We start from the raw sequence: 23,509 nt of genomic DNA, 5'->3' as shown, positions 1-23,509 counted from the left end.
ACCGTGAAGAGTATTCTGACTGGTTAGGAGCCTAAAGACGAGCACTCATTGGCACAAGGACAGCTTCTTCCCCTCTGCCATCAGATTCCTGAATAATCAATGAACCAAAGACATGGCTGTGGCGACCCACAACTGCGGAGATCGGGCCAGCACAATGTGCAGTAACAAACAGCGGCATAACTCACTAACAAAGAAATACAACCTCAGAGGTAGCTGAGAACAAATAAATCCCACACTTCTAACAGAGGCAAGGCCCCACATCCGGGAGACAGGGCCCCACATCCGGGAGAAAGCAGTCAACGTCCAGGAGATGAGCCAACATTTGAGAGATGGGAGCCCCACATTAGGGAGACAAGGGGCCAACTTTCAGTCAACGGGCCTTCTAACCAATCTCCACAGCTACCATTGAGAACCCATCCACAGGAATCCTATTTTTTCCCCCACATTCCCCTCAACACTACCCCCCCCTCCAAGATTCTACCTGCACAGCAGGGCCAACTTTCAGTAACCAATTAACTGACCAATTCACATGGCACATGGTTACAGTCAGAACAAACAAACTCAACACAGACAGCACCCAAGGAGTGAACCTGGGTCACCAAAGCTAGAAAAAGCAGCACCACCTGCTGTGCCAATGTTACACCCAAGAGATGTCAATGAAGATGTTCCTTCACTGTCATGTATCAGGCTACTTGCCCCACCTCCCTCAGCTCCAGAAGGCTGCTCAGTAAGAAAGCAACGCTGGATCAGCCTTACAGGTCTTCTCCATGAAAAGGGGAGCCTTTTTTTCTTTTTGTTGAGACACCTTCAGGGCAGCGTTACACCATAAAAATGGCTACTGAGCATTCGTGGATTCGCCCCCAGCCGCAAGTCGCCTGCAGCCTGCGTGGGTTTATCAGGCGCTGAGCCTCTCCCTGGACCACTGCCATGGTCACCGTCCTATCAGGTCGACTCCCAGGCTTCTCCTTCTGAATGGTAGTTGTTTTCCCCATTTCTGGTGCCTGTGCTGTTCCACTGCTCTCCAGAGTCTGCAACCCCTCATGGTCGCGCAGACACCGCTGTCTTAGCCACAGACCTGCAGTTGCAGGATTTTCATTTAAAAACACCGCTTAACAGACTGTTTAACACCTGTACGGAGTGGCTGGCATAGGACCAGGTGGTTGAACCCTGCAGAGCAGTGCTGAGAGTCTGTTCCCTGCTCTCCTGGGTCCAGCAGCAGCACATTGCCTCAATCTGTAATAAAGGACTCAATATCAAGACACTCACGAGGTCAATTATTTGAGTGTATTCACGGATAACTTCAATATCTCACTCCAGGAGGGCGTCGTACCCACCAGTTTCAAACAGGCGTTAATCATACTAGAGCCCAACAAGAGTGTAGTAACCGGCCTTAACGACTATCAACCAGTAGCACTTACATCAACAGCTCGTCTATCGTAGCAACAGGCCTACGGCGGATGCCTCCTCACTGGCCCTACACAAAGCCCTGGAACATCTGGAACAGTAAAGATGTATACATCAGGATGCTCATTATCGACTACAGTTCACCATTTAACACCATTACCCCCTCAAAACTGATCAGCAAACTCCAAGACCTGGGACTCAACACCCCACTGAGTAATTGGATCCTGGATCTCCATACCTCCAGCCCACCATGAGTGAGGATTGGTAAGAACATCTCCTCCACAATCTCCATCAGTACCGGAGCACCATAGGGCTGTGTTCTTAGCCCCCTGCTCTACTCACTTTACACCTATGACTGTGTGGCTTGTTACAACAATAACACCATCCACAAATTTGCCGACCATACCACAGTTGTAGGTTGTATAAAGGAAGGGGATGAGTCAGCGAACAGGATGGAGATTGAAGTTTTGTCTGAATGGTGGACCAACAACAAAAACAACCTCAATGTCACCAAAATTAAGGAGCTGATTGTCGACCAAGAAAGGAAAGTCAGAGCTTTAGAATCCAGTGATTATTGGGGGGGAAACATTTAAAAACTTTTTAAAGTTTAAATTTAAATTTTTTAATGTTTGAAATTTAGTACAACCCGACAAAACAGCGTTCTCCGGTCCTTGGTGCAAAACACGTAGACATACATCCAGACATAATGTGCATGTGCAGGACAAGTATTGCATCTATAAAAATAAATAAATATTGTTTAGTAAATGTGCTCAGATGGTCAGTACGAGCAGTTCCTTTGGACGTTCAGTGTTCTCACTGTCTGTGGGAAGAAGCTGTTCCTCAGCTGGTGGTTCTGGCTCTGATCCTCCTGTATCTCTTCCCTGACAGGAGCAGCTGAGAGATCCCGTGTACAGTGTGGAAGGGGTCCTCAATGATTTTGCCTGCCCTCTTCAGACAACGATCCTGGTTTTTTTTGTTAAAAAATTTATTTAAAATTTTGCAAAATAGTACAACAGAAATATAACATATATGAAAAAAACTCTATTCCCCTACCCTCTAACCGCCTATCCCCCCCCCACCCCTTACTATCCCTCCCTCCCCACAGAGCTTAACATACAGAAAAAGTATTAAAAAATATAAATACAGTGGGTTGGATTACAATGCAAAGAACAGTTAGGAGAAAGAGCACATAAGGTACTAGCATGGCAGTTGAAAACAGAACAAACTTCTAGAACAATTAATGCAATACGTGGATATTTGGGTATTACTTATAAACCACAGGAGATAAATGAAGAGTTTCGCACTTTTTAATCAGGATTTATATACATCTGAAGATAAGGTGGTCGTCAAACAGATTGATACTTTTTTGCCTAGTTTGAATTTGGCTTTGTTGGAGGAGCAAGATACGAGATTGTTAGACAATCCATTTACGGATTTTGATTTGAAAGAAGCATTACAAGCAATGCCGACAGGTAAATAACCTGGCGAAGATGGATTCACAGTGGAATTCTATAAGGAATTTCATGACATTGTTTCCAGTATATATGGATATTTTGAGGCAGATAATGGGTTGTTTCCTGAATCATTTTTGAGAGCATTGATAACAGTTATATCAAAGAAAGACAGAGATCCATTGAAAGTTGTTTCTTATAGACCTATATCTTTACTTATAGATTATAAGATTGTACGAAAGGTCTGGCTATTAGCTAATTTTTTACCAAAATTAGTACATGGAGATCAAACAGGATTTATTAAAATAGATATTCAGTTGATAACATTACTAAATTAATTACAATAATTAATGTGTATAGACGGGAAGTCAATCAACCAATGATACTAGCATTGGATCCTGAGAAAGCTTTTGATCGAGTTGAATGGAAATTTTTATTCAAAGTGTTGGAAAGATTTAAATTTGGGCCATTTTTTTATAGCTTGGATTAAAGCGTTATATAAGAATCCTTCTGCACAGGTGGTGACAAATGGTCAGGTCTCTCAAGCAATCCAGGGCTGTCCATTGTCATCAGGCTTATTTGCATTAGTTATAGAACCTTTAGCTCAAGAAATTAGACAAAATATGGCTATTCAAGGTATTACGATTGGTCAACATGAGTATGAAATTAACTTATTTGCAGATGATGTATTGATATATTTATCTAAACCTAAGAATTCATGATCCTGGTTGATCAAGTTCCAGTGATCCTCTCTGCCATTCTTATGGTTCTGTGTGTTGACCTCCAATCCATTTCTTTGCAACAACTGTACCACTCTGTGATGCAGCCAGCAGAACACTCTGGACAGGACTCCTAGGGAAGATTGGCATGATGGTGGCCGGTAGCCTTTCCCGCTTCAGTCTTCTCAGGAAGTGAAGTCGCTGTGGCACTTCCTGACAAGTGAGGAGATGTTGAGTGTCCACAATAGGTCACTAGTAAAGTGAACTCCAAGGAACCTGGTGCTCTCCTCTCTACCACAGAGTTGTTGATGTGCGGTGGAGGATGGTCATTCCTGGTCCTCTTGAAGACCATGATCATCTCCTTCATCTTTTCCACGTTGTAAAGACATTCATTACACAGGTCATCTGTTTGACTCCTTCGCCCAGCACCTCCATCCATTCAACCACAGTTGGGCAGTGCGGTTAGTGCAACGCTGTTACAGAGCCCGCAATCAGGACTGGGTTTCGAATCCCATGCTGTCTGTAAGGAGTATGTACATTCTCCCCATGTCTGCGAGGTGGTCCAGATTCCTCCCACTGTTCAGAACACACAGGGTTGTAGGTTAATTAGGTGTAATTTGACGGCACGGGTTCGTGAGCCAAAAGGGCCTGTTACCGTGCTGCATGTCTAAAAATTTAAAAGAATGGCACTGCTTGTCACTTGACCCACTCTAAGCGTCACCAAGTTCAACAATTACTGATAACCTGCCTGGACCATTTAACAAGAACAGCCAGCTCTGAGAAACTGCCATCAGCTCTGAGAAACAGCCATCAGCTCTGTTCCACTCCTGAGTGCAGCCTACCTGACTTAATTATTTTTTAAATTTACAGATACAGCAATTATACCCGTGTGACCAGTTCTGTACCCGTTCCAGCAGAGGAAATCCACACAGTCACAGGGAGAACATACAAACTCCTTACAGCGCTGGATTCGAACCTGGGCCACTGGCGCTGTAATAACGTTGGGCTAATCATGCTGCCTTGTTGAGCATTCCCTACATTCTAAACTTGTCATACTTTGACGAAGGGCTCAAGCCTGAAACGTTGGTGATGTATCTTTATCCCTACTCTATAAAGAACACGGTTTGACCAGCTGAGTTTCTCCAGCGCTATGTTTTTACTTCAGTCAAGGTGTCTACAGACTTTCATGTTTTACTTCTAAACTTTTCCATGGAGCTGGAAAACGTTTCCACTTGAAGGATGCTGGTAGTTAAAGGAAGTTTCTCGTGAATGGTGAAGAGGAAAGGGCAGTCCCAGTTTGAGGAAAACTTTCACGAACTGTGGTCTGGCTGGACTCCTTCAGTCTTGGTGGTGCAGGGCCTTCCCTCGTTCTTCAGATTTGAGGCAGCAAAAGGAACAGCCGAAACTAATGAGCAGCAGGGTGGAATCTTGAGAGAATTTGGCAGTCTGCAGTTTCCAGATCTTCACATGTAAACTCCAGCCCAGCCAATTCCCTGCTGACATGTGTTCCCAATTACAAACTCGTCCCAACAAACTCGTTTCTGTGGCAGGCTCACAGAAGATAGTTTAAATGAGGGAAGACAGCAAGTTTCCTCCCCCCCAGCTGGCATCATTTCCACTCCCTGCTGGCCCAATTCCCAACTCACAAAACAAGCCGTGTCCACCGTGCAGAGTCAAGGATCTGATGCAGTGGAACATGTGAGAAAACGAGAGTCACCGTCTGATTCCATGAGTGGAGAAGGGAGGGAAATGACTGATTTCAATTAAAGGTGAGAGAACAGCCTTCGAAGAGCCTGAGCCAATGGAAATAAAGTGGAAGCTGGTGGAACAAGTTGGAACTGCAGGAAATGCCGGGTGAGTCAGCATAGTGGTGGAGGGAGAGCGGAGCCACCTCACCCTTCGTCTTCCCATGCACGACACCACAGCACGCCATGACTCCATTATAGATTACACAGAACATTACAGCACAGGCCCTTCAGCCCACAATGTTGTTCCTCCACAACAAGATCATCCTTCCCTCCCTCACACCCATGTGCCTGGCTAACAGTCTCTTGAATGTCCCTATCTACTAGCCTCCACCACCACCCCAGCAATGCATTCCAAGCACCCACCATTCTGTGTTGAAAAAAATCTGGCATCTCTCCGATAAGTTCCTCCACTCACCTTAAACTGATTTTCTTGGTTATTTGCTGGTCGCCCCAGGAAAAATCTTATAGGCCTCTATTAATTCACGTCTTACCTTTCATCCCTCCAAAGAAAAAACCCCTAGCTTTGTCAACCTTGCTTCAGAAGACATGTTCTTTAATCCAGACAATGCCGTGGTTTATCTCCTCTGCATACTCTCCAAAGCATCTACATCCTTCATGAAATGAGACATTTCTAGTTCCTCGAAATAAAAAGCCGGCACAGTTGGGTGTGGACTTGGGTTCGAATCCCGCGCTGTCTGTAGGGAGTTTGTACGTCCTCCCCGTGTCTGCATGGGTTTTCTCCAGGGGCTCCAGTTTCCTCCCACCGTTCAAAGTGTACTAGGGGGTGTAGGTTAATGGGGTGCAAATTGGGAGGCACAGACTTGAAATGGCCTGTCACCATGCTGATTATCTAAATGTTAAAAATTTAAAGGCGACCAGAACTGAACGCAATGCTCCAAGCATGGTCGAACTAGGTTACATTTCAAATTTAGACATATAGCAAGGTAACGGGCCCTTCCAGCCCACAGGCCTGGGCTGCGCAATTACACCCAATTGACCCACGACCTCCATTCATTTTGGAGGGTGGGAGGAAACCGGAACAGCACTGGATTCAAATGGCATTGGGTTAACTGCTACAGTAACCGTGCTGCCCAACAAAAACGCTTGGGAACCAACGATCTCACCCCAGGGCCAGGGTGGCATGGTGGGGCAACAGGTAGAACCACGGTCTCAAAGCTCCAGTGTCCCTGGTTCAATCCTCACCGCTGGAGCCGTCAGGTTTGTGTCTCCTGCCTGATCCTCCAGCCCAAATTCACACAAATTGGTCTGTTTACCAGCTGCAGTAAATGGCCCACATGTGTAAGGAGAATTGATGGGAATGCGGAGAAACAAATGTGGTTCGTGTCGGGCAAGCGTACAGAGGTGTTTGACGCAAACTCTGAGAGGCATGCATGAACAGTACTCCAACGGCAACTGATCGCTGACACACTGCCTGTTATGGGAAGCCCTCAGCACAATCTTCCACCAAATCCTTCTCTGCCGTATTTCTCTTAAATGCCCCTATTGTTCCAGCCTTCACCACCATCCCTGTTAAGGTATTCCAAGCACCCAATACTCTGTGGAAAAAAACTTACCCCTGATGCCTCCCCTAAACTTCCCTCCTTTCACTTTGTACAGATGTCCTTTGTGTTTGCTGTTCCTCCCTGAAAAACAGGCATTGGCTGACCGCCTGATCTATGCCTCTCATCATCTAGTCACCTCTCACCGTTCTTCGCCCCAAAGAGAACAGCCCCCTCACTCTGTTAACTTTGCCTCATACGACATGTTCTCCCATCCAGGCAACATCTTGGTAAGTTTCCTCTGCCCCCTCTCCAAAGGTTCCACATTCTTCCTGCAATGAGGCAACCAGACTGAACTCAATATTCCACGCATGGTCTGACCAGCTATATGGACCTGCAGCATTACCTTATGGTTTTTTGTACCCATCCCCCGACGAACAATGGCCAGCACAACACAAGATCTCTTAACTACCCCATCAACCTGCACGGCAACCTTGAGATCTATGGATTTGGACCCTCAGGTCCCTCTGTTCTTCCACATTGTTAAGACTCCTGCTTTAAACCACCTTCAAGTTTTGATTTACCAAAATGCCATATCTCCACCCCAACTCTGCACCCTGTCACCATCACAAGGCCTCCAACCCTCATGTCATCTGCTTACCCACTGACCCACCCCTCTACTTCTTCATCCAGGTCATTTACGAAAATCGCAAAGAGCAAAAGTCCAGAGAAGATCGCTGTGGAACGCCACTTGTCACTGACCTCCAGGCAGAATACGTTCCATACACCTCTACTCTCTACTTTCTGCAGACAAGCCAATTCTGAATCTACATACCCATGGACCCCATGCCTTGTGACTTTCTGAATGAGTCTCCCACGAGACACCTTGCCTTACGACACCACATCTACCACCCTACCTTTATCAATTTCTTTTGTCATTTCCTGATTTTGATGACAAAAGAGAGGGGATGCCAGAGGTGATCCAAATCCACCGAAGACACCAGGTGAACCTGAGGGGGTTGACTCCCTTGGTGGGATGGTTCAGGACACGGCCTTCCTCCCATGAAACAAAAACCCTTTCCTTGCTGATCACTTTAAACAAAGCCAACCACAAGTCAAGTTTATTGGATCTGATTGAAACAGTGTTCTCCGGTCCTCGGTGCAAAACACGCAGACACACAACCAGGCATATAAACAAAACATATGCAGGACAAGTCTTCATAGATACAAATTAATAAATAAGTATCTTTTCATAAAGAGTCTCGGAGGGATAGTGTGAGCAGATCCTTTAGGTCGTTCAGCATTCTCTCTGCCCGTGAGAAGAAGCTGTTCCTTATCCTCCTGGATCTCTTTCCCGACAGGAGCAGTTGAAAGATACTGTGTCCTCGACGATTCTCTCGCTTGCACTTACGGCACACGACAAAGGTGAAGTGTGCGTTCTCACCCACGTGCAAGACTCGAACCCCCAACTGTCCCCAGAGCACATAACACAGGCAAAGTGCACTCCCTGCAGCAGATGATCTGCTGAGACACCCGGAATGCTGTTCGTCCACCTCGGGCACTGCAGCAGAAAGCAGCACAACCTGAATGTTCAGTCCAGGCCTGTGTGACTCACCTGTAAACTGCACGCTCTGAACCAATGCCACTCACAATATCAGAGAGTGACTGCACCGAACCAGCCCATTACATCAGCCATTCTTTGATAAGGCCAAGCAAACTTTTTTTGGGGCGGTGCGACTGGGGTAGTGGTTAGTGCAACACTGTTACAGCGCCAGCGATCGGGACCGGGGTTCAAATCCTGCACTGTCTATCAGGTATTTGTACATTCTCCGCGAATCTGTGTGGGTATCCTCCAAGTACTCTAGTTTCCTCCCACTGTCAAAATGTACAGGGGGTTGCAGATTAATTGGGTGGCATGGGCTAGTGGGCCTGTTACCATGCTGCATGTCTAAATTTAAATGTTAAATTAAATAAATTTAAAAATGTAACTTTAAACTCACTCATATTTTTTCCACAATCCTGCAAACTAGTGTTTGCATTTCCCTGTAGAGATTTATTAGCTGGCCATTTCTAATCCACTCCCCATTCCCATACCAATCTCTCCAACCAGTGCCAGATGCAAATCTGAGGGACAGTACCCAGGTCAATTCATCGATGTTCGTCCTCTGCTCGTCCCTCATTCCTTCTTCTCTCCCCCTTGGCTACCCACACCCTCTCACAACCCCTTCTTCCTCCTATTACCTAGTTCCTTTTCCGTTCCCCGCTCCCCATCGCCGACACTCACGCCTCCCACCATATCCCCTCCCCCACTGTTCCCAGCAGGCCACCATCCCTCGTTTGGACGGCTCCGCCAATCTCCCTCCTTCCCCCTTCCCTACATCAGGCAGTCATGGCATGGATTCAGCAAATGTAGGTCTTGTTTGACAAACTTTCTGGAATTCTTTGACAATATATCGAGTGCAGTAGATAGAGGGGAACAGGTGGACTTTATTTACTAAGATTACAGAAGACATTCGATGACATGCCATATAAAAGGCTTATCCATAAGATAAAGATGCATTAGGTATAGACAGGTTAGGTGGTAAAACACAGGATTCTGTTGCCATCGTGGTTAAGTGAAAAATCACACAAATGCTGGAGAAACTCAGCAGGTCAAACAGTGCCTTTATGTAGCAAAGGTGATGACACGTCAGCAACGTTTCGGGCTGGAGCCCTTTATCGTGACTCCCTTGTGCACTCTTCCCTCCCCACCCCCAGCACCTTCCACTGTGGTCAGGGGAGATGTAATACCTGCACCCACATCTCCTCTCACCACGGTCTGAGGTCCCAAACAGACCTTTCAGGTGAAGCAACACTTCAGCTGTACCTCCAAAGAACTCATTTACTGCATCCGGTGCACCCTTTGTGGCCTTCTCTACATCGGAGAGACCGGTCGCAGATTCGGAGATCGCTTTGCCCAACACCTCCTCTCCATCTGCAACAAAAGGGACCTCCCCGTAGCCAACCGTTTCAATTCTGAGTCACATTCTCAAGATCACATGTCTGTCCATGGCCTTTCACACTCCCCACCATGACCACCCGCAGATTGGAGGAACAATATTGAGTTCACTGCATTCCACTTCTTTGGCTTGGCTTCGCGGACGAAGATTTATGGAGGGGGTAAATGTCCACGTCAGCTGCAGGCTCGTTTGTGGCTGACAAGTCCGATGCGGGACAGGCAGACACGGTTGCAGCGGTTGCAGGGGAAAATTGGTGGGTTGGGGTTGGGTGTTGGGTTTTTCCTCCTTTGCCTTTTGTCAGTGAGGTTGGCTCTGCGGTCTTCTTCAAAGGAGGTTGCTGCCCGCCAAACTGTGAGGCGCCAAGATGCACGGTTTGAGGCGATATCAGCCATTCCACTAATCAGCTTGCTTTTAACCCCTCCCCCCTTAACTAGTTATTCCAGTTCCTACTTCCTTTCTCCCTCCCCCCCCCCATGTGGTGTTTCTCACCCATCTCCACCTATCATCTCCCACACTCACCACCCCCCTCCCTTTTGTTTGGACATCTCTCATGTTCCCCCACACCTTGATGAAGGGCTCCAGCCCGAAACGTTGGTGATGTATCTTTACTGTTTGACCTGCTGAGTTTCTCCAGCATTTGTATGTTTTTTTAATTTAGACAGGTTAGGTGAGTGGGCAAGGGTCTGCCAGATGGAGGACAAAATGTGAGTGTATCCACTTTTGAAGGAAAAATGGAAGTTCAGATTATTATTTAAATGGTAAGTGATTGCAGTATGCTGCCATGCAGAAAGACTTGGGAGGGCTTGTGCATGAATCGCAAAAGGTTGGTTTGCAGGGGCAGAAGGCAAATGGAATGTTGGCTTCATCGCTGGAGGGATGGAATTTAGGAGCAGGGAGGTTATGCTGCAACAGTCCAAGGTCCTGGTGAGGCCGCATCTGGAGAACTGCATCCAGTTCTGGTCTCTTGACCTAAGGAAGAATGTAGAGGCTTTGGAGGCAGTGCAGAGTGGGGGTCACCAGGTTAATTCCAGGGATGAGGGGGTTGGTCTATGGGGAGAGGTTGAGTTGACTGGGACTGTACTCACTGCATTTTAGAAGAACGAGAGGGGATCTTATAGAAACGTACAGAATTATGAAAGAAGTGAAACACGAAAGTCCTGCTGACACCGTGGCTGAAGAAAAAAAAACTCAGCACGTCAAACAGTGCCCTTTGCATGGCAAAGGTAAAGATTCATAATCAACGTTTCGGGCTTGAGCCCTTCATCAAATGCCATCAGGCGCCTGAACAAAATGGTAGGGGGGAGGGATAGGAGGACCACAGTCCCACAAGCAGAAGGTAAAAGTGGATAAAGGAGGGAGGGCACAGGAGCAAACAGGGGGAGGGGAGATGGCTCTGAGAATGGAGAGGGACGGGGTAGAGAGCAAGGGGAAAGAAGACGGAAAGGGAAGGGAGGGAGAATGGAGAGTGGGCTAGCAGAAACTGGAGAAGTCCACGTTCATTGCATCTAGTTGGAGAGTGCCCAAACAAAAATATCAAGTGTTGTTCCTCCAATTTATAGGTGGTCTTGGTGGGATAGTACATGAGACCATGGATAGACATGCGAGCATGGAAACCCTGGCAAATTTCAACAGAACTCTGGTGGAAAGTGTGCTGACCGGCTGCATCATGGTCTGGTGTGGAAGCACCAATATCCCTGAATGTAAAGCCCTACAAAAGGTAGAGGACCAAGCCCAGGACATCACAGGTAAAACCCCTCCTCACCATTGAGTAGATCTACAGGGAACGCTACCGTCGGAGAGTAACAGCAATGATCATGAATCCACACCACCCAGGACATGCTCTGTTCTCGCTGGTTCCACAAGACGCGTACCACCAGGTTCGGGAACAGCTGCTCCCCCTCAACCATCAGACTCCTCAACAACAAACTCAATCATGGACTCATTTAAGGACTCCTACTTGTGCACTATATTGTTTTTCTTTATGTTCTCTGTGTATTGCACAGTCAGTTTGTTTACATTCATTATCTGTTAACAGTTCTTATTTGTTTGCGTGGTGTACAATTTTTTTTTTGCACAACCAGTAAGTGGTAAGTCTGCTACGTCCACAGGAAAAAGATTCTCAGGGCTGTATGTGATCCCATGTATGTACTCCGACAATAAATCTGAAATCGAAGTGGGGTGCAGAATTGAAATGTTTGCCACTTGGAGATCCCTGTCATGAATGCGGATGGAGCAAAGCTGCTCAACGAAGCGATCTCCCAGTCTGTGTCCAACCTCTCTGATGTAGAGAAGGCCACAAAGGGAGCACCAGATGCAGTAGATGACCCTGCTGCTTCACTTGAAAGGTCCGTTTGGGCCTCCAAAGGGTGGTGAAGAAGGAGATGTGGGCGCAAGGGTGGCATTTCCTCCGGCCAAGGGGAAAGTTCCAAGGTGGTGATTGGGGGAGAAAAATGAGTGAATGAGGGAGTCACAGAGGGAACGGTCCCTCTAAAAGGTCAAGAGGGGAGGGGGGGGAAAAAGATGAGTCTAGTAGTGGGATCATGTTGTAGGTCGCGGAAATTGCGGAGGATAATGTGCTGGATGTGGAGGCTGGTGGGGTGAGAGGCGAATACAAGGGGAATCCTGTGTTTGTTATGTCTTGGGGGGCAGAGGGGACCAGGACCGATGAGCGGGATATAGAGGAGATCGGGCAAGGGCTGAGTTGATGGTGGTGGGGAATACTCATATCTTGAAGGATTGTATGGGTGGAAAATTAAGTGGTAGGGTTGGGGCAATAATCGAATTTGGGTGAATGTAATCTCAACTCAGAAAGAAAAAAGATGGAGAGATAGGCAGAATATTGAGAGAGATGGATTATGAAAGGGATCGATAGAGGTAAGTGAGATTTTCCACTGGTAGATGAAACGAGATCCAGGGAGGTACTGCCTAAAGGTTCAGGGTAGTAGATTTAGGAGGAACTGCTTTTCCCAGAGGATGGTGTAATTCTCTGCCCATGGAGGTGACCTCAGTAAACATATTTAAGACAAGGCTGATTAGATTTTTATCTAGTATGGGGAATTAAGGGATATGGGGAAAAGGCAGGTCGGTGGAGTTGAGCCGATCATCAGTCACAATCTTAAATTAATGGCAGAGAAGGCTTGACATGCTGAATAACTGACTCCTGCTCCTATTCCTTGTGTTCTCCCCCACTGTCTGCTTCCACCTTTCACTGCTTCCCAACTCCTCCAACTCACCATTCATCATCCTCTATCCTCTCCATTCCAGTCCTGAAGGAGAGGTTCTACCTCCACGCATGCTGCCTTGACCCACGGTTCCTCCAACAGTCCGTATTTTGTTTCAGATTCCAGCGTCTGCAGTCCCCTGTGTCTTCACGTGCCCCACCACTCTCCTCTGCCAGCTATTGGTGACCATTGGGCTCCCATCATCAAAACTTTTCTTGATTAGTACCTCCAGCTCTACCTTACCGTTCCTGCCCTAAGGAAAACAATTCCACCTGCGGAACTTAAGAGAAACTACAGACGCAACGTAACTGAAACCACGGCAGGAACTGCTGAAGGCACTCGGTAGGTCAGGTAGGGCCTGTGGAAAGAGACCAAGAATTATCTTTACAGGTCAATAGCTCTGGCGAGAGGTCATCAATCTGTTTCTCTCTCCACAGGTCAGCACCTGCTGAATGTTTCCGGCACTTTCTGTTCTATTTTGGTCCGTATCATTCCTGGGTCAAAGTTATTCCCATCATGGGGTGTTGTGAGGTGGGAGTGATAAGCCATAGACCCCATTCCCGTCTTTCCCAAGGCCAAATACTACCAGCTCCCGACGTGCACAATGTTGTATCTAAACCATCAAGACTCCCAATGACATCTTTCCAACTGTAAAACAACACCAACAGTAGCCACTTATCCCTCTACACCCTTCCTATATAAGTACCTGTCTAAATGCCTTAAAACATTGTCACGATAACTGCCTTTCTCTCAATAATACCACTCTCTGCTTGAAACACTTACCCATCAGGCCTATTTAAAATTCAAGATTATTTTATTGCCATGTAATAAAACAGAAAAGGTAATATCATATAAAATTTTCTTTAGTCTATCATAAGGCAAACAAGATTCGCCATCAGCAGAAATTGCCGGGCACCCCTTACAGTCAGAGAAAGAGAAGCAAAAGAGAGCTTCCCCCAGAGTCCGTGGCGCGTTCACAGCCACACGGCCTTCGGTCCAAACATTGGCAACCCGAGCTCCAGATCCAAACCTCTGATATGATCGGTGCCCTCTCATATCTCGGTTCAAATACCTGGTACCCCTTCAGCCAGTCTCCAGCAGTCCGCAGCCCCGTGTGAATCCTTGACTGCAGTCGCCAGCAGCCGACAACCAGCAGACTGTCACCTATGCGCTCTTCAGCCGCAGAGCTGAAGGTCATCGTCCCGTGGGTCATCTTCTCTGCTTCTCAATCTCAGATAGGGTTGATCTCCCCATTTTCTGGTGCCCTGTGCCAGTCCTCCACTTCCACGGAGACTGCAACCCCTCGTGGCCAGTTCTGATCATGGGCACCGCCATCTTGGGCCCAGGATTTTAAAATAAACCAATGGTTCCTTTCACAGGCCATATAAAGCCTGTATGGAGCCAAAGGCAGTTGAACTTGGTGGTCGGACCCCATGGGGGAGTGCTGAGACCTCTCTTCGCTGGTCTGCATTAGCAGCGGCTCTGCCATTACAGCTGCTCTGGCAACGTTGCCATTTTAATCTTTTAATGTTTCCCCTCTCACCTTGTGTGCACTTTGGTTCTGGACTCCCCTGCAGGAAGACTACTACCTCTCCCATCTACAGCCCTCATTGTTTTACAATCCTCCCTCAGCCTTTATACTCCAGAAGAGAATCCAGCCCAGTGCATCCAATCTCTCCCTGTAACTCAAGCCCTTCAATCTCTGACAATCTCTCCTACATCCTTAACGAGGTGTGGTGACCAGAACTCTGTGCAGTCCACCAAGTGCAGCCTGCCCATTATTTTCCACAGCTGCAACGGTTGTAAAGGGATGATTGAGGTGGGAGAGAGAGCTGGACTAAAAGTCTTCCTCCTACATGAAGAACCAGCTCCACTTTTGGATTTAACTCTTTGCACTTTTTCCAGACAATGCCGTTAAAAATCTCTCAACGATTTTTCAATCACCACCTTCACCTCGGGGAATATCACATTCATTCTCCATGTGCCATCTAACCAACAACTTAGCTCTGTGGTCTGGTGACTTACAAACTTGACAGGATGACTCCGTTTATCACCTCCAGGACTGTATTGTTGGAGAACAGAATGATGGGGGGAGGGGGGGGAACCACATCGAGGCATTTCAATTGCTGAAAGGCCTGGACGGAGTAGATGGGGAAAGGATTGGGGATTCTAGGTCAAGAGGGCACAATTTCAGGAGAAAAGGGTGTCAATTTAACAAAGAGAGGTGGAACATTTTCTTCAGGTAGAGGGTCGCGAGTCTGTGAAACTTGTTTCCATGGGTCATTAGGTGGTATTTACAGCAGAGATTGAAAGGTATTTGATTAGTCAAGGCATTGAGAGCTAGGGGGAGAAAGTGGCGCTGAATGGGAGGACGGATCAGCTCGTGATTGGAACGGTGAGGCAGACTCGATGGGCCTACTTCTGCTCCGAGATCTTGTGAAAGCAAATCCCTGGTCTAGGAACTTTTCTTCAGGACACTGGCTGCCTTTTGACAAGGGTTCGTCGATCACAAAATGAAAACAACATTATTTCGCTCAGACTGGGAACCTGCTCACATCTTGATGAATGGCTCCGACCCGAGAGGTTGGCTCTTTGCTACATAATGTACACTGTTTGACCTACTGAGTTTCTCCAGCAACATGTTTTTACTATAATTTCAATGTTGCTGCATTGAAAATTCTTCCCGTTTCCAACACCAACATCCTCTGGCCAACAACATATGCCTCGCCCACCAAGATCTTAGAGATTCTCCATTGCTAACCCCTTCCCTGTTCACTGCACACCGTCTTCATCAGGATCTTCCAGGTCAAGATCCTGACCCAAATAAGCATGGATCCAACCTTCTGGTCACCTCATTATAGGAAGGATGTGGAAGCTGTGGAGAGGGTGCAGAGGAGATTTACCAGGATGTTGCCTGGATTGGAAAACAAGTTTTATGAAGCAAGGCTAGCAGAGCTGGGTGTTTTCCCTTTGGAGAGGAGACTTAAAAGGGGACTACAAGATTCTAAGTGGCCAGCAACTTTTCCCCCAGACCAGAATAGCAAACGCCAGAAGAGATGTGTACAAAATGAAGGGAGGGAATGTTTAAGGGAGAAATCAGGGGTAAGTTTGTTTACACAGAGAGCTGTAGGTGCCTGGAGTTCATTACCAGGGATGGTAGTGAAAGCTGGAACATTGGGGGCATTTAAGAGACTCGTAGGTATGTGGATGGAAGAAAAATAGAGGATTATGGGGTAGGGAGGGTCTAATTATTTTTAGAAGGAATATATGCGTCGGCACAATATCAAGGCCCGAAGGGCCTGTACTATGCTGTAATGTTCTAACCTTCAGTTTGACAGATGGAACTCAACTTACTCCCAAGAAATGTTTAAAAGGTCATTCTGTCAGTAAGGGTCCCCTCACACACCACACCTTACCCTCAGAGCAAGTGTCTGAAAAGTTTATCAGTCTTTTTATTCCCACAGCGTTCCAGCCTACGAGCCTTGCTGCCCAAATTACACCCAATTAACCAACAACATACCATAAGTTTTTTGAAGGGTGGGAGGAAACTAGAGCGCTCAGAGGAAACCCACGCAGACACATGGAGAACATACAAACTCCTTACAGAGAGCTTATGGACAGACCAGTTGCAAACAAACTTCAATGACACACCAAAAAGAACTGTATATATAAATGTTTTTAAAAAAGAATTTTTAAAAATGTAAAAAATGTTCATTAAAAACCCTGAGTGGAAAAAGCAACCCAAAATAAACTGATTGTAAAACTACATGAGACACACATGATGAATCAGTATTAGGCAGTCCAAAACTAACCAGGGTTGCTGCTCCACAATATTCTAACCTTTAAAAATTGCTGCTGGCCCAAGCTGAGTGACTCCGGTTTCCCAGGCCAATTCCGCAACAGGACGTCTCTGAGGGGGCTTTGCTGCCCCTCTCGCCTTGCGCCAGAATCACAGAAGTACAATAACAGGGCAACAGTTTGGCAGAATGTGGGCCAACTGAGCTGGAAACCGATCTAAATGGGTCGGAAATAGATCAGGACCGTCATTCCCTTGATCATATAACCAGTCATGCAACAATCTACACAATTCTAATGCCTTAACCACTAAAATTTGTCTGTTCACAAAATCATAGAAAATAGGAGCAGGACGAGGCCATCCAGCCCTTCACCATCACTTTTACAAGTTCAGACATACAGCACGGTAACAGGCCGTTCCAGCCTACGAGCCTTGCTGCCCAAATTACACCCAATTAACCAACGACATACCGTAAGTTTTTTGTAGGGTGGGAGGAAACTAGAGCACTCAGAGGAAACCCACGCAGACATGTGGAGAACATACAAACTCCTTACAGAGAGCGCAGGATTCGAACCTGGGTCATTGGCATTGCAATAGCGTTGTGCTGCCGCCCTGAACCTGCTTTCTCTCCATTCCCCTTCAAACCTGTCGCATGAAGAGCCACATCCAACTCCCTTTTGAATATATCGCACAAACTGGCTCCAACATCTTTCTGCGGCAGAGAGGAGGGATGGAATAAGTCACACACCCAACACCCTGGTTCACTCCACGCTACCATCAATGTATGCCAAGTGTGGTTGAACTAAACTTCTACCCCACACCTGGCACTCTGCCATGTCCTGATTGTCAGCACATCTTAACCTCACACCAAGATCTCCCCCAGTGCTGTAGAGCCACTCTCAAAAGAGACCGGCTGCAGTGGGAGGGTGCAGTCCAGACTCACAGGTCTTGAAGGGTTAAATTACGTGGCTACGTCAAACACATCTGGTGCTTCCTCTCAATTTTCTCGTCGCAGACCCCGATCCTGTGCGGATTGGCAACATCACCTCCTCCTCTCTGACCATCAATACTGAGGCACCTCAAGGCTGGCTGTTTATTCCCCTGCTCTATTCTCTCCATGTCTACAGCCAAGTTCCGTTCCAATTCAATCTACAAATTCACCAGCACTGTTGGCCAAATCACGGGAAAGGATGAGTCAGGATACACTGGGTGTGATACCACAACAATAATCGTGGTCTCAGCATCTGTATGATCAAGGAGTTGATTGTGGATTTTAGGAGGGACCACACACCCACTGATAGGACGGAAGTGGTGGAGAGGGACGGAACTTTCAAAATGCTGAGAGCCAGTATTTCAGAAGGCCTCGCCTGGAGTCAGCACGTCGAGGCACACCAGCACCTCTACTTTCCAAGGAGGCTGAGGAAACGAAGGGATGCAGAAAGCTGAAAAATATGGCAAGCCTATCCGTACATCACCGCCACCGACCTATCCATTCACACCTCACTTGTCAGGAAGGTGCAACAGCGACTGCACTTTCTGAGAAGACTGAAGCGGGCAAGGCTGCCGGCCACCATCATGTCAACCTTCTACAGGAGTTCTATCGAGAGGAACTTGGCCGGCTGCATCACAGTAGGGGTACGGTTGCTGCAGAGAAGTGGATCAGAAGTCAATCCACAGGACCACAAGAGTGTCAGAGAGGATCATGGGGGTCTCCCCCCCCCCAACCCCACCATCGCCATGATCTATGGGGATTGTTGACAAAACCATTGAGGACCCCTTCCACCCTGCACACAGCATCTTCCAGCTGCTCCCGTCGGGGAAGAGGTACGGGAGGATCAGAGCCGGCACCACCAGGCTGAGGATCAGCTTCTTCCCACGGGCAGTGGGAACGCTGAACGACCAAAGGGACCGCTCCCACTCACCCTCCGAGACTCTCATATTCATGAAACAATAGATATTCATAAATATACTTGTCCAGAATATGTCTTGTTTGTGCATTTGTGTCGTGTTTTGCACCAAGGAGCAGAGAACACAGTTTCGCCGGGTTGTGCTTGTGCAATCAGATGACCATAAACTTGACTTGGGTACTGTATAATGTGCAGGTACTCACTGACAGGTCCACCAAGAGGCGAGTTAGCCTGTATCTGTCCTTCCCAACCGACACATGATACTCCAGTCAAGTTTATGGTACAATTCCCTGCCAGGGTCACGGCACATCCCAATGAGGTCTGGTGTCATCGCCTGGGCATCCTCAGCCAGTCTGTGTCACAACGTCCCCACCGTTAACTCTCAATCCCCAAGGTGAGCCTGTCCGCACCGGCAGAGGAGGGAGGGCTGGTTATGGAGAGACGGGGGAACAGTCGCAGGTCCCGCTCCTGCCTGCCAAACTTTCTCCTCCGGCCCGACCCGCCCGCGGGCACGGACAAGGAGACGCTGCCCCACCGGGAAATGATGGCGGCTCCGAATCTTCCCCCCCCCCAGACCCCCGGCCGAGGAAGCGACACGAGGGGGAGCAAGGCCGGCGCCGCGATGGGGATCGGATTCCCGCGGGGGACAAAATGTGGCACAGAACACGGACCCCAACGTGGCTTCCAGCAGATTGCAACATGTTTATCAGCGGACTGCAACCTTGTATCAGACAGAATGCAACATGCTATCAGCGGATTGCAACCTCGTATCAGACAGAATGCAACATGCTATCAGCGGATTGCAACCTCGTATCAGACAGAATGCAACATGCTATTAGCGGATTGCAACCTCGTATCAGACAGAATGCAACATGCTATCAGCGGATTGCAACCTCCTATCAGACAGAATGCAACATGCTATCAGCGGATTGCAACCTTGTATCAGACAGAATGCAACATACCATCAGCGGATTGCATCCTTGTATCAGACAGAATGCAACATGCTATCAGCAGACTGCAACCTTGTATCAGATATAATGCAACATGCTATTACCAGAGTGCAACCTTGTATCAGACAGAATGCAACATGCTATCGGCGGATTGCAACCTTGTATCAGGCAGAATACAACATACTATCAGCGGATTTCAACCTTGTATCAGACAGAATGCAACATACTATCAGCGGATTGCAACCTTGTATCAGACAGAATGCAACATACTATCAGCGGATTGCAACCTTGTATCAGGCAGAATACAACATACTATCAGCGGATTGCAACCTTGTATCAGACAGAATGCAACATACTATCAGCGGATTGCAACCTTGTATCAGGCAGAATACAACATACTATCAGCGGATTGCAACCTTGTATCAGACAGAATGCAACATACTATCAGCGGATTGCAACCTTGTATCAGGCAGAATGCAACATACTATCAGTGGATTGCAACCTTGTATCAGGCAGAATGCAACATACTATCAGCGGATTGCAACCTTGTATCAGACAGAATGCAACATGCTATCAGCGGATTGCAACCTTGTATCAGGCAGAATACAACATGCTATCAGCGGATTGCAACCTTGTATCAGGCAGAATACAACATGCTATCAGCGGATTGCAACCTTGTATCAGGCAGAATGCAACATGCTATCAGCGGATTGCAACCTTGTATCAGGCAGAATACAACATACTATCAGCGGATTGCAACCTTGTATCAGGCAGAATACAACATACTATCAGCGGATTGCAACCTTGTATCAGGCAGAATACAACATACTATCAGCGGATTGCAACCTTGTATCAGACAGAATGCAACATGCTATCAGCGGATTGCAACCTTGTATCAGACAGAATGCAACATGCTATCAGCGGATTGCAACCTTGTATCAGGCAGAATACAACATGCTATCAGCGGATTGCAACCTTGTATCAGGCAGAATGCAACATGCTATCAGCGGATTGCAACCTTGTATCAGGCAGAATGCAACATGCTATCAGCGGATTGCAACCTTGTATCAGGCAGAATACAACATACTATCAGCGGATTGCAACCTTGTATCAGGCAGAATACAACATACTATCAGCGGATTGCAACCTTGTATCAGACAGAATACAACATACTATCAGCGGATTGCAACCTTGTATCAGACAGAATACAACATACTATCAGCGGATTGCAACCTTGTATCAGACAGAATGCAACATGCTATCAGCGGATTGCAACCTTGTATCAGGCAGAATGCAACATGCTATCAGCGGATTGCAACCTTGTATCAGGCAGAATGCAACATGCTATCAGCGGATTGCAACCTTGTATCAGGCAGAATACAACATACTATCAGCGGATTGCAACCTTGTATCAGGCAGAATACAACATACTATCAGCGGATTGCAACCTTGTATCAGACAGAATACAACATACTATCAGCGGATTGCAACCTTGTATCAGACAGAATACAACATACTATCAGCGGATTGCAACCTTGTATCAGACAGAATACAACATACTATCAGCGGATTGCAACCTCGTATCAGGCAGAATACAACATACTATCAGCGGATTGCAACCTTGTATCAGGCAGAATACAACATACTATCAGCGGATTGCAACCTTGTATCAGGCAGAATACAACATGCTATCATGCATATTGCAGCCTTGTATTTGGCATATTGCAAACTTCTATGAGGCAGACTCCAAGGCTGGATCGGGCAGACTGCAACCTCCTATCTCACAGAATGCAATATGTTTCACGCGAATGCAACCCCGTATCAAGCAGAACGCAAGCCAGCACCACAGCCTTGTGACACACAGATTGCAACTGCGTCTCCACCGAACCCACGCTGCCTGCAGCCGCACATGGGCTTGCGAGGTGCCCCCGTTGCAATGGGAATTGCCCACCTTCAAGCTGACATCCTGCGTCGGGTTTTCACGGTGCAACCAATTCTCCGGAGCGGGCGCTGGGCTCGGAGCGCAGGCAGCGGGTCCCTCCGCACTCCTGGCCGGACTGCCGGCGGTGCAGGGGCGGGCGGTGCAGGGTGGGCGTCGGCCCTGCCCACAGCCCCCGCCGACGGCACGCACTCCAGCCCCTGTCTCCGGCCGGAAGAGCGTCATCATTCCGGGACGTTCCGGCTCGCGGCGAGAAGGGGGGGGGGTCACCTGACCCGTCCTGAGCGCGCGGCGGCGGAGGATTCCAGGAGGGGTGAGGGGGCTGGGACCCCGGGGTGGAGGGGAGTAAGGGGCTTGGGACACCTGGGTTGGGGGGGGTTAGGGGGTCTGGGACCCCGGGGTGGAGGGGAGTAAGGGACCTGGGACACCTGGGTTGGGGGGGGTTAGGGGGTATGGGACCCCGGGGTGGAGGGGAGTAAGGGGCTTGGGACACCTGGGTTGGGGGGGGTTAGCGGGTCTGGGACCCCGGGGTGGAGGGGAGTAAGGGACCTGGGACACCTGGGTTGGGGGGGGTTAGGGGGTATGGGACCCCGGGGTGGAGAGGAGTAAGGGGCTTGGGACACCTGGGTTAGGGGGTCTGGGACCCCGAGGTGGAGAGGAGTAAGGGGCTTGGGATGCCTGGGTTGGGGGGGTTTAGGGGGTCTTGGACCCCAGGGTGGAGGGGAGTAATGGGCTTGGGACACCTGGGTTGTGGGGGGTTAGGGGGTCTGGGACCCCAAGGTAGAGAGGAGTAAGGGGCCTGGGACACCTGGGTTGTTAGGGGGTCTGGGACCCTGGGGTGGAGGGGAGTAAGGGACCTGGGACGCCTGGGTTAGGGGGTCTAGGACCCCGGGGTAGAGGGGAGTAAGGGACCTGGGACACCTGGGGGGGATAGGGGCTTGGGATGCCAGGGTAGGGGGGAGGTTAGGGGTCTGGGACCCCGGGGTCTGGGATGCCGTGGTTGTGAGGTAGGGGTCTGGGACCCCGGGGTGGGTGGGGGAGTAAGGGGCCTGGGACCCCGGGGTCGGGAGTAAGGGGCCTTGGACCCCGGAGTCGGGAGGCCTGGAAGTCAGGCGAAGCTGAAAGGCCAGGAGACTGGGGTCTGCTCCACCTCCTCCTCAGACCCATGTGCAACGAGCCCAGCCACATACCTCAGGGAGGCAGCTCCCTCGTGCACAGATCCCGGCTGCACCCAACCCAAAGGATAAATTGAGTAAATATCGTGCGAGATGGATGGTGAGGCTGCAGTAGATGAATATTAAGGTTCTAAAACATTTTACTGCATCTCATTACTGTAAAATATAACAAAAAATCTAAGATAACCCTGGCTGTCACTGTCCATTGGATGCACATTTCAGTTTTGTCTGGAACAACCAAGGTGACCCATGGTTCGGTATTTTACACCCAGTGGTAGGTTAGAGATTGTCTTCACAACGAAACATTGAAACTTCACTCATTTACATTTCAAGATTCCTCTATTGTCATGTAATAGTACAGAAGTTGTAATATTACACAGAATTGCCTTCTGCCTGCTGTGAGGCAGAAAGTCACGTTAGTGTTCTCCGTCCGGTGCTCCTTACAGTCAGAGAAAGAGAAACGAAAGAGAAGCCCTTCAGGGACACTGAGCATCCATGGATTTCTCCTCCAGTACTCCTGCAGAGATTCCAAGCTATTGGCAACCCAATCTCCAGGTTCAAACCTCCGATACGATCAGGAAGCCTTCAACACCCTCTCGAATCCCAATTCGAATGCTTAGTTCCCATGAGCCAGTCTCCAGCTCCAGCAGCAATGCATGTGTCCAGTATGTGAAGACCAATATTCTTGACTGCCAAAGTGA

The 23,509-nt window shown here is 48.3% G+C and overlaps 1 protein-coding gene across 1 annotated transcript in view; it reads right to left on the bottom strand.

Annotated features, from left to right (window-relative positions):
• Nucleotides 1–21,837, bottom strand: part of LOC138745673 (talin-2) — a 337,585-nt gene extending 315,748 nt beyond the window's left edge. Inside the window, exon 1 of the mRNA XM_069902933.1 lies at nt 21,646–21,837. The gene's annotated coding sequence lies outside the window, so the exon portion shown is untranslated. The remainder of the gene's footprint in view (nt 1–21,645) is intronic.
• Nucleotides 21,838–23,509: the final 1,672 nt, after the last annotated feature.

This window comes from Narcine bancroftii, chromosome 11 (assembly GCF_036971445.1).
Source record: "Narcine bancroftii isolate sNarBan1 chromosome 11, sNarBan1.hap1, whole genome shotgun sequence".
Taxonomy (NCBI): Eukaryota; Metazoa; Chordata; class Chondrichthyes; order Torpediniformes; family Narcinidae; genus Narcine; species Narcine bancroftii.
This window is presented reverse-complemented; position numbering and strand designations above follow the sequence as displayed.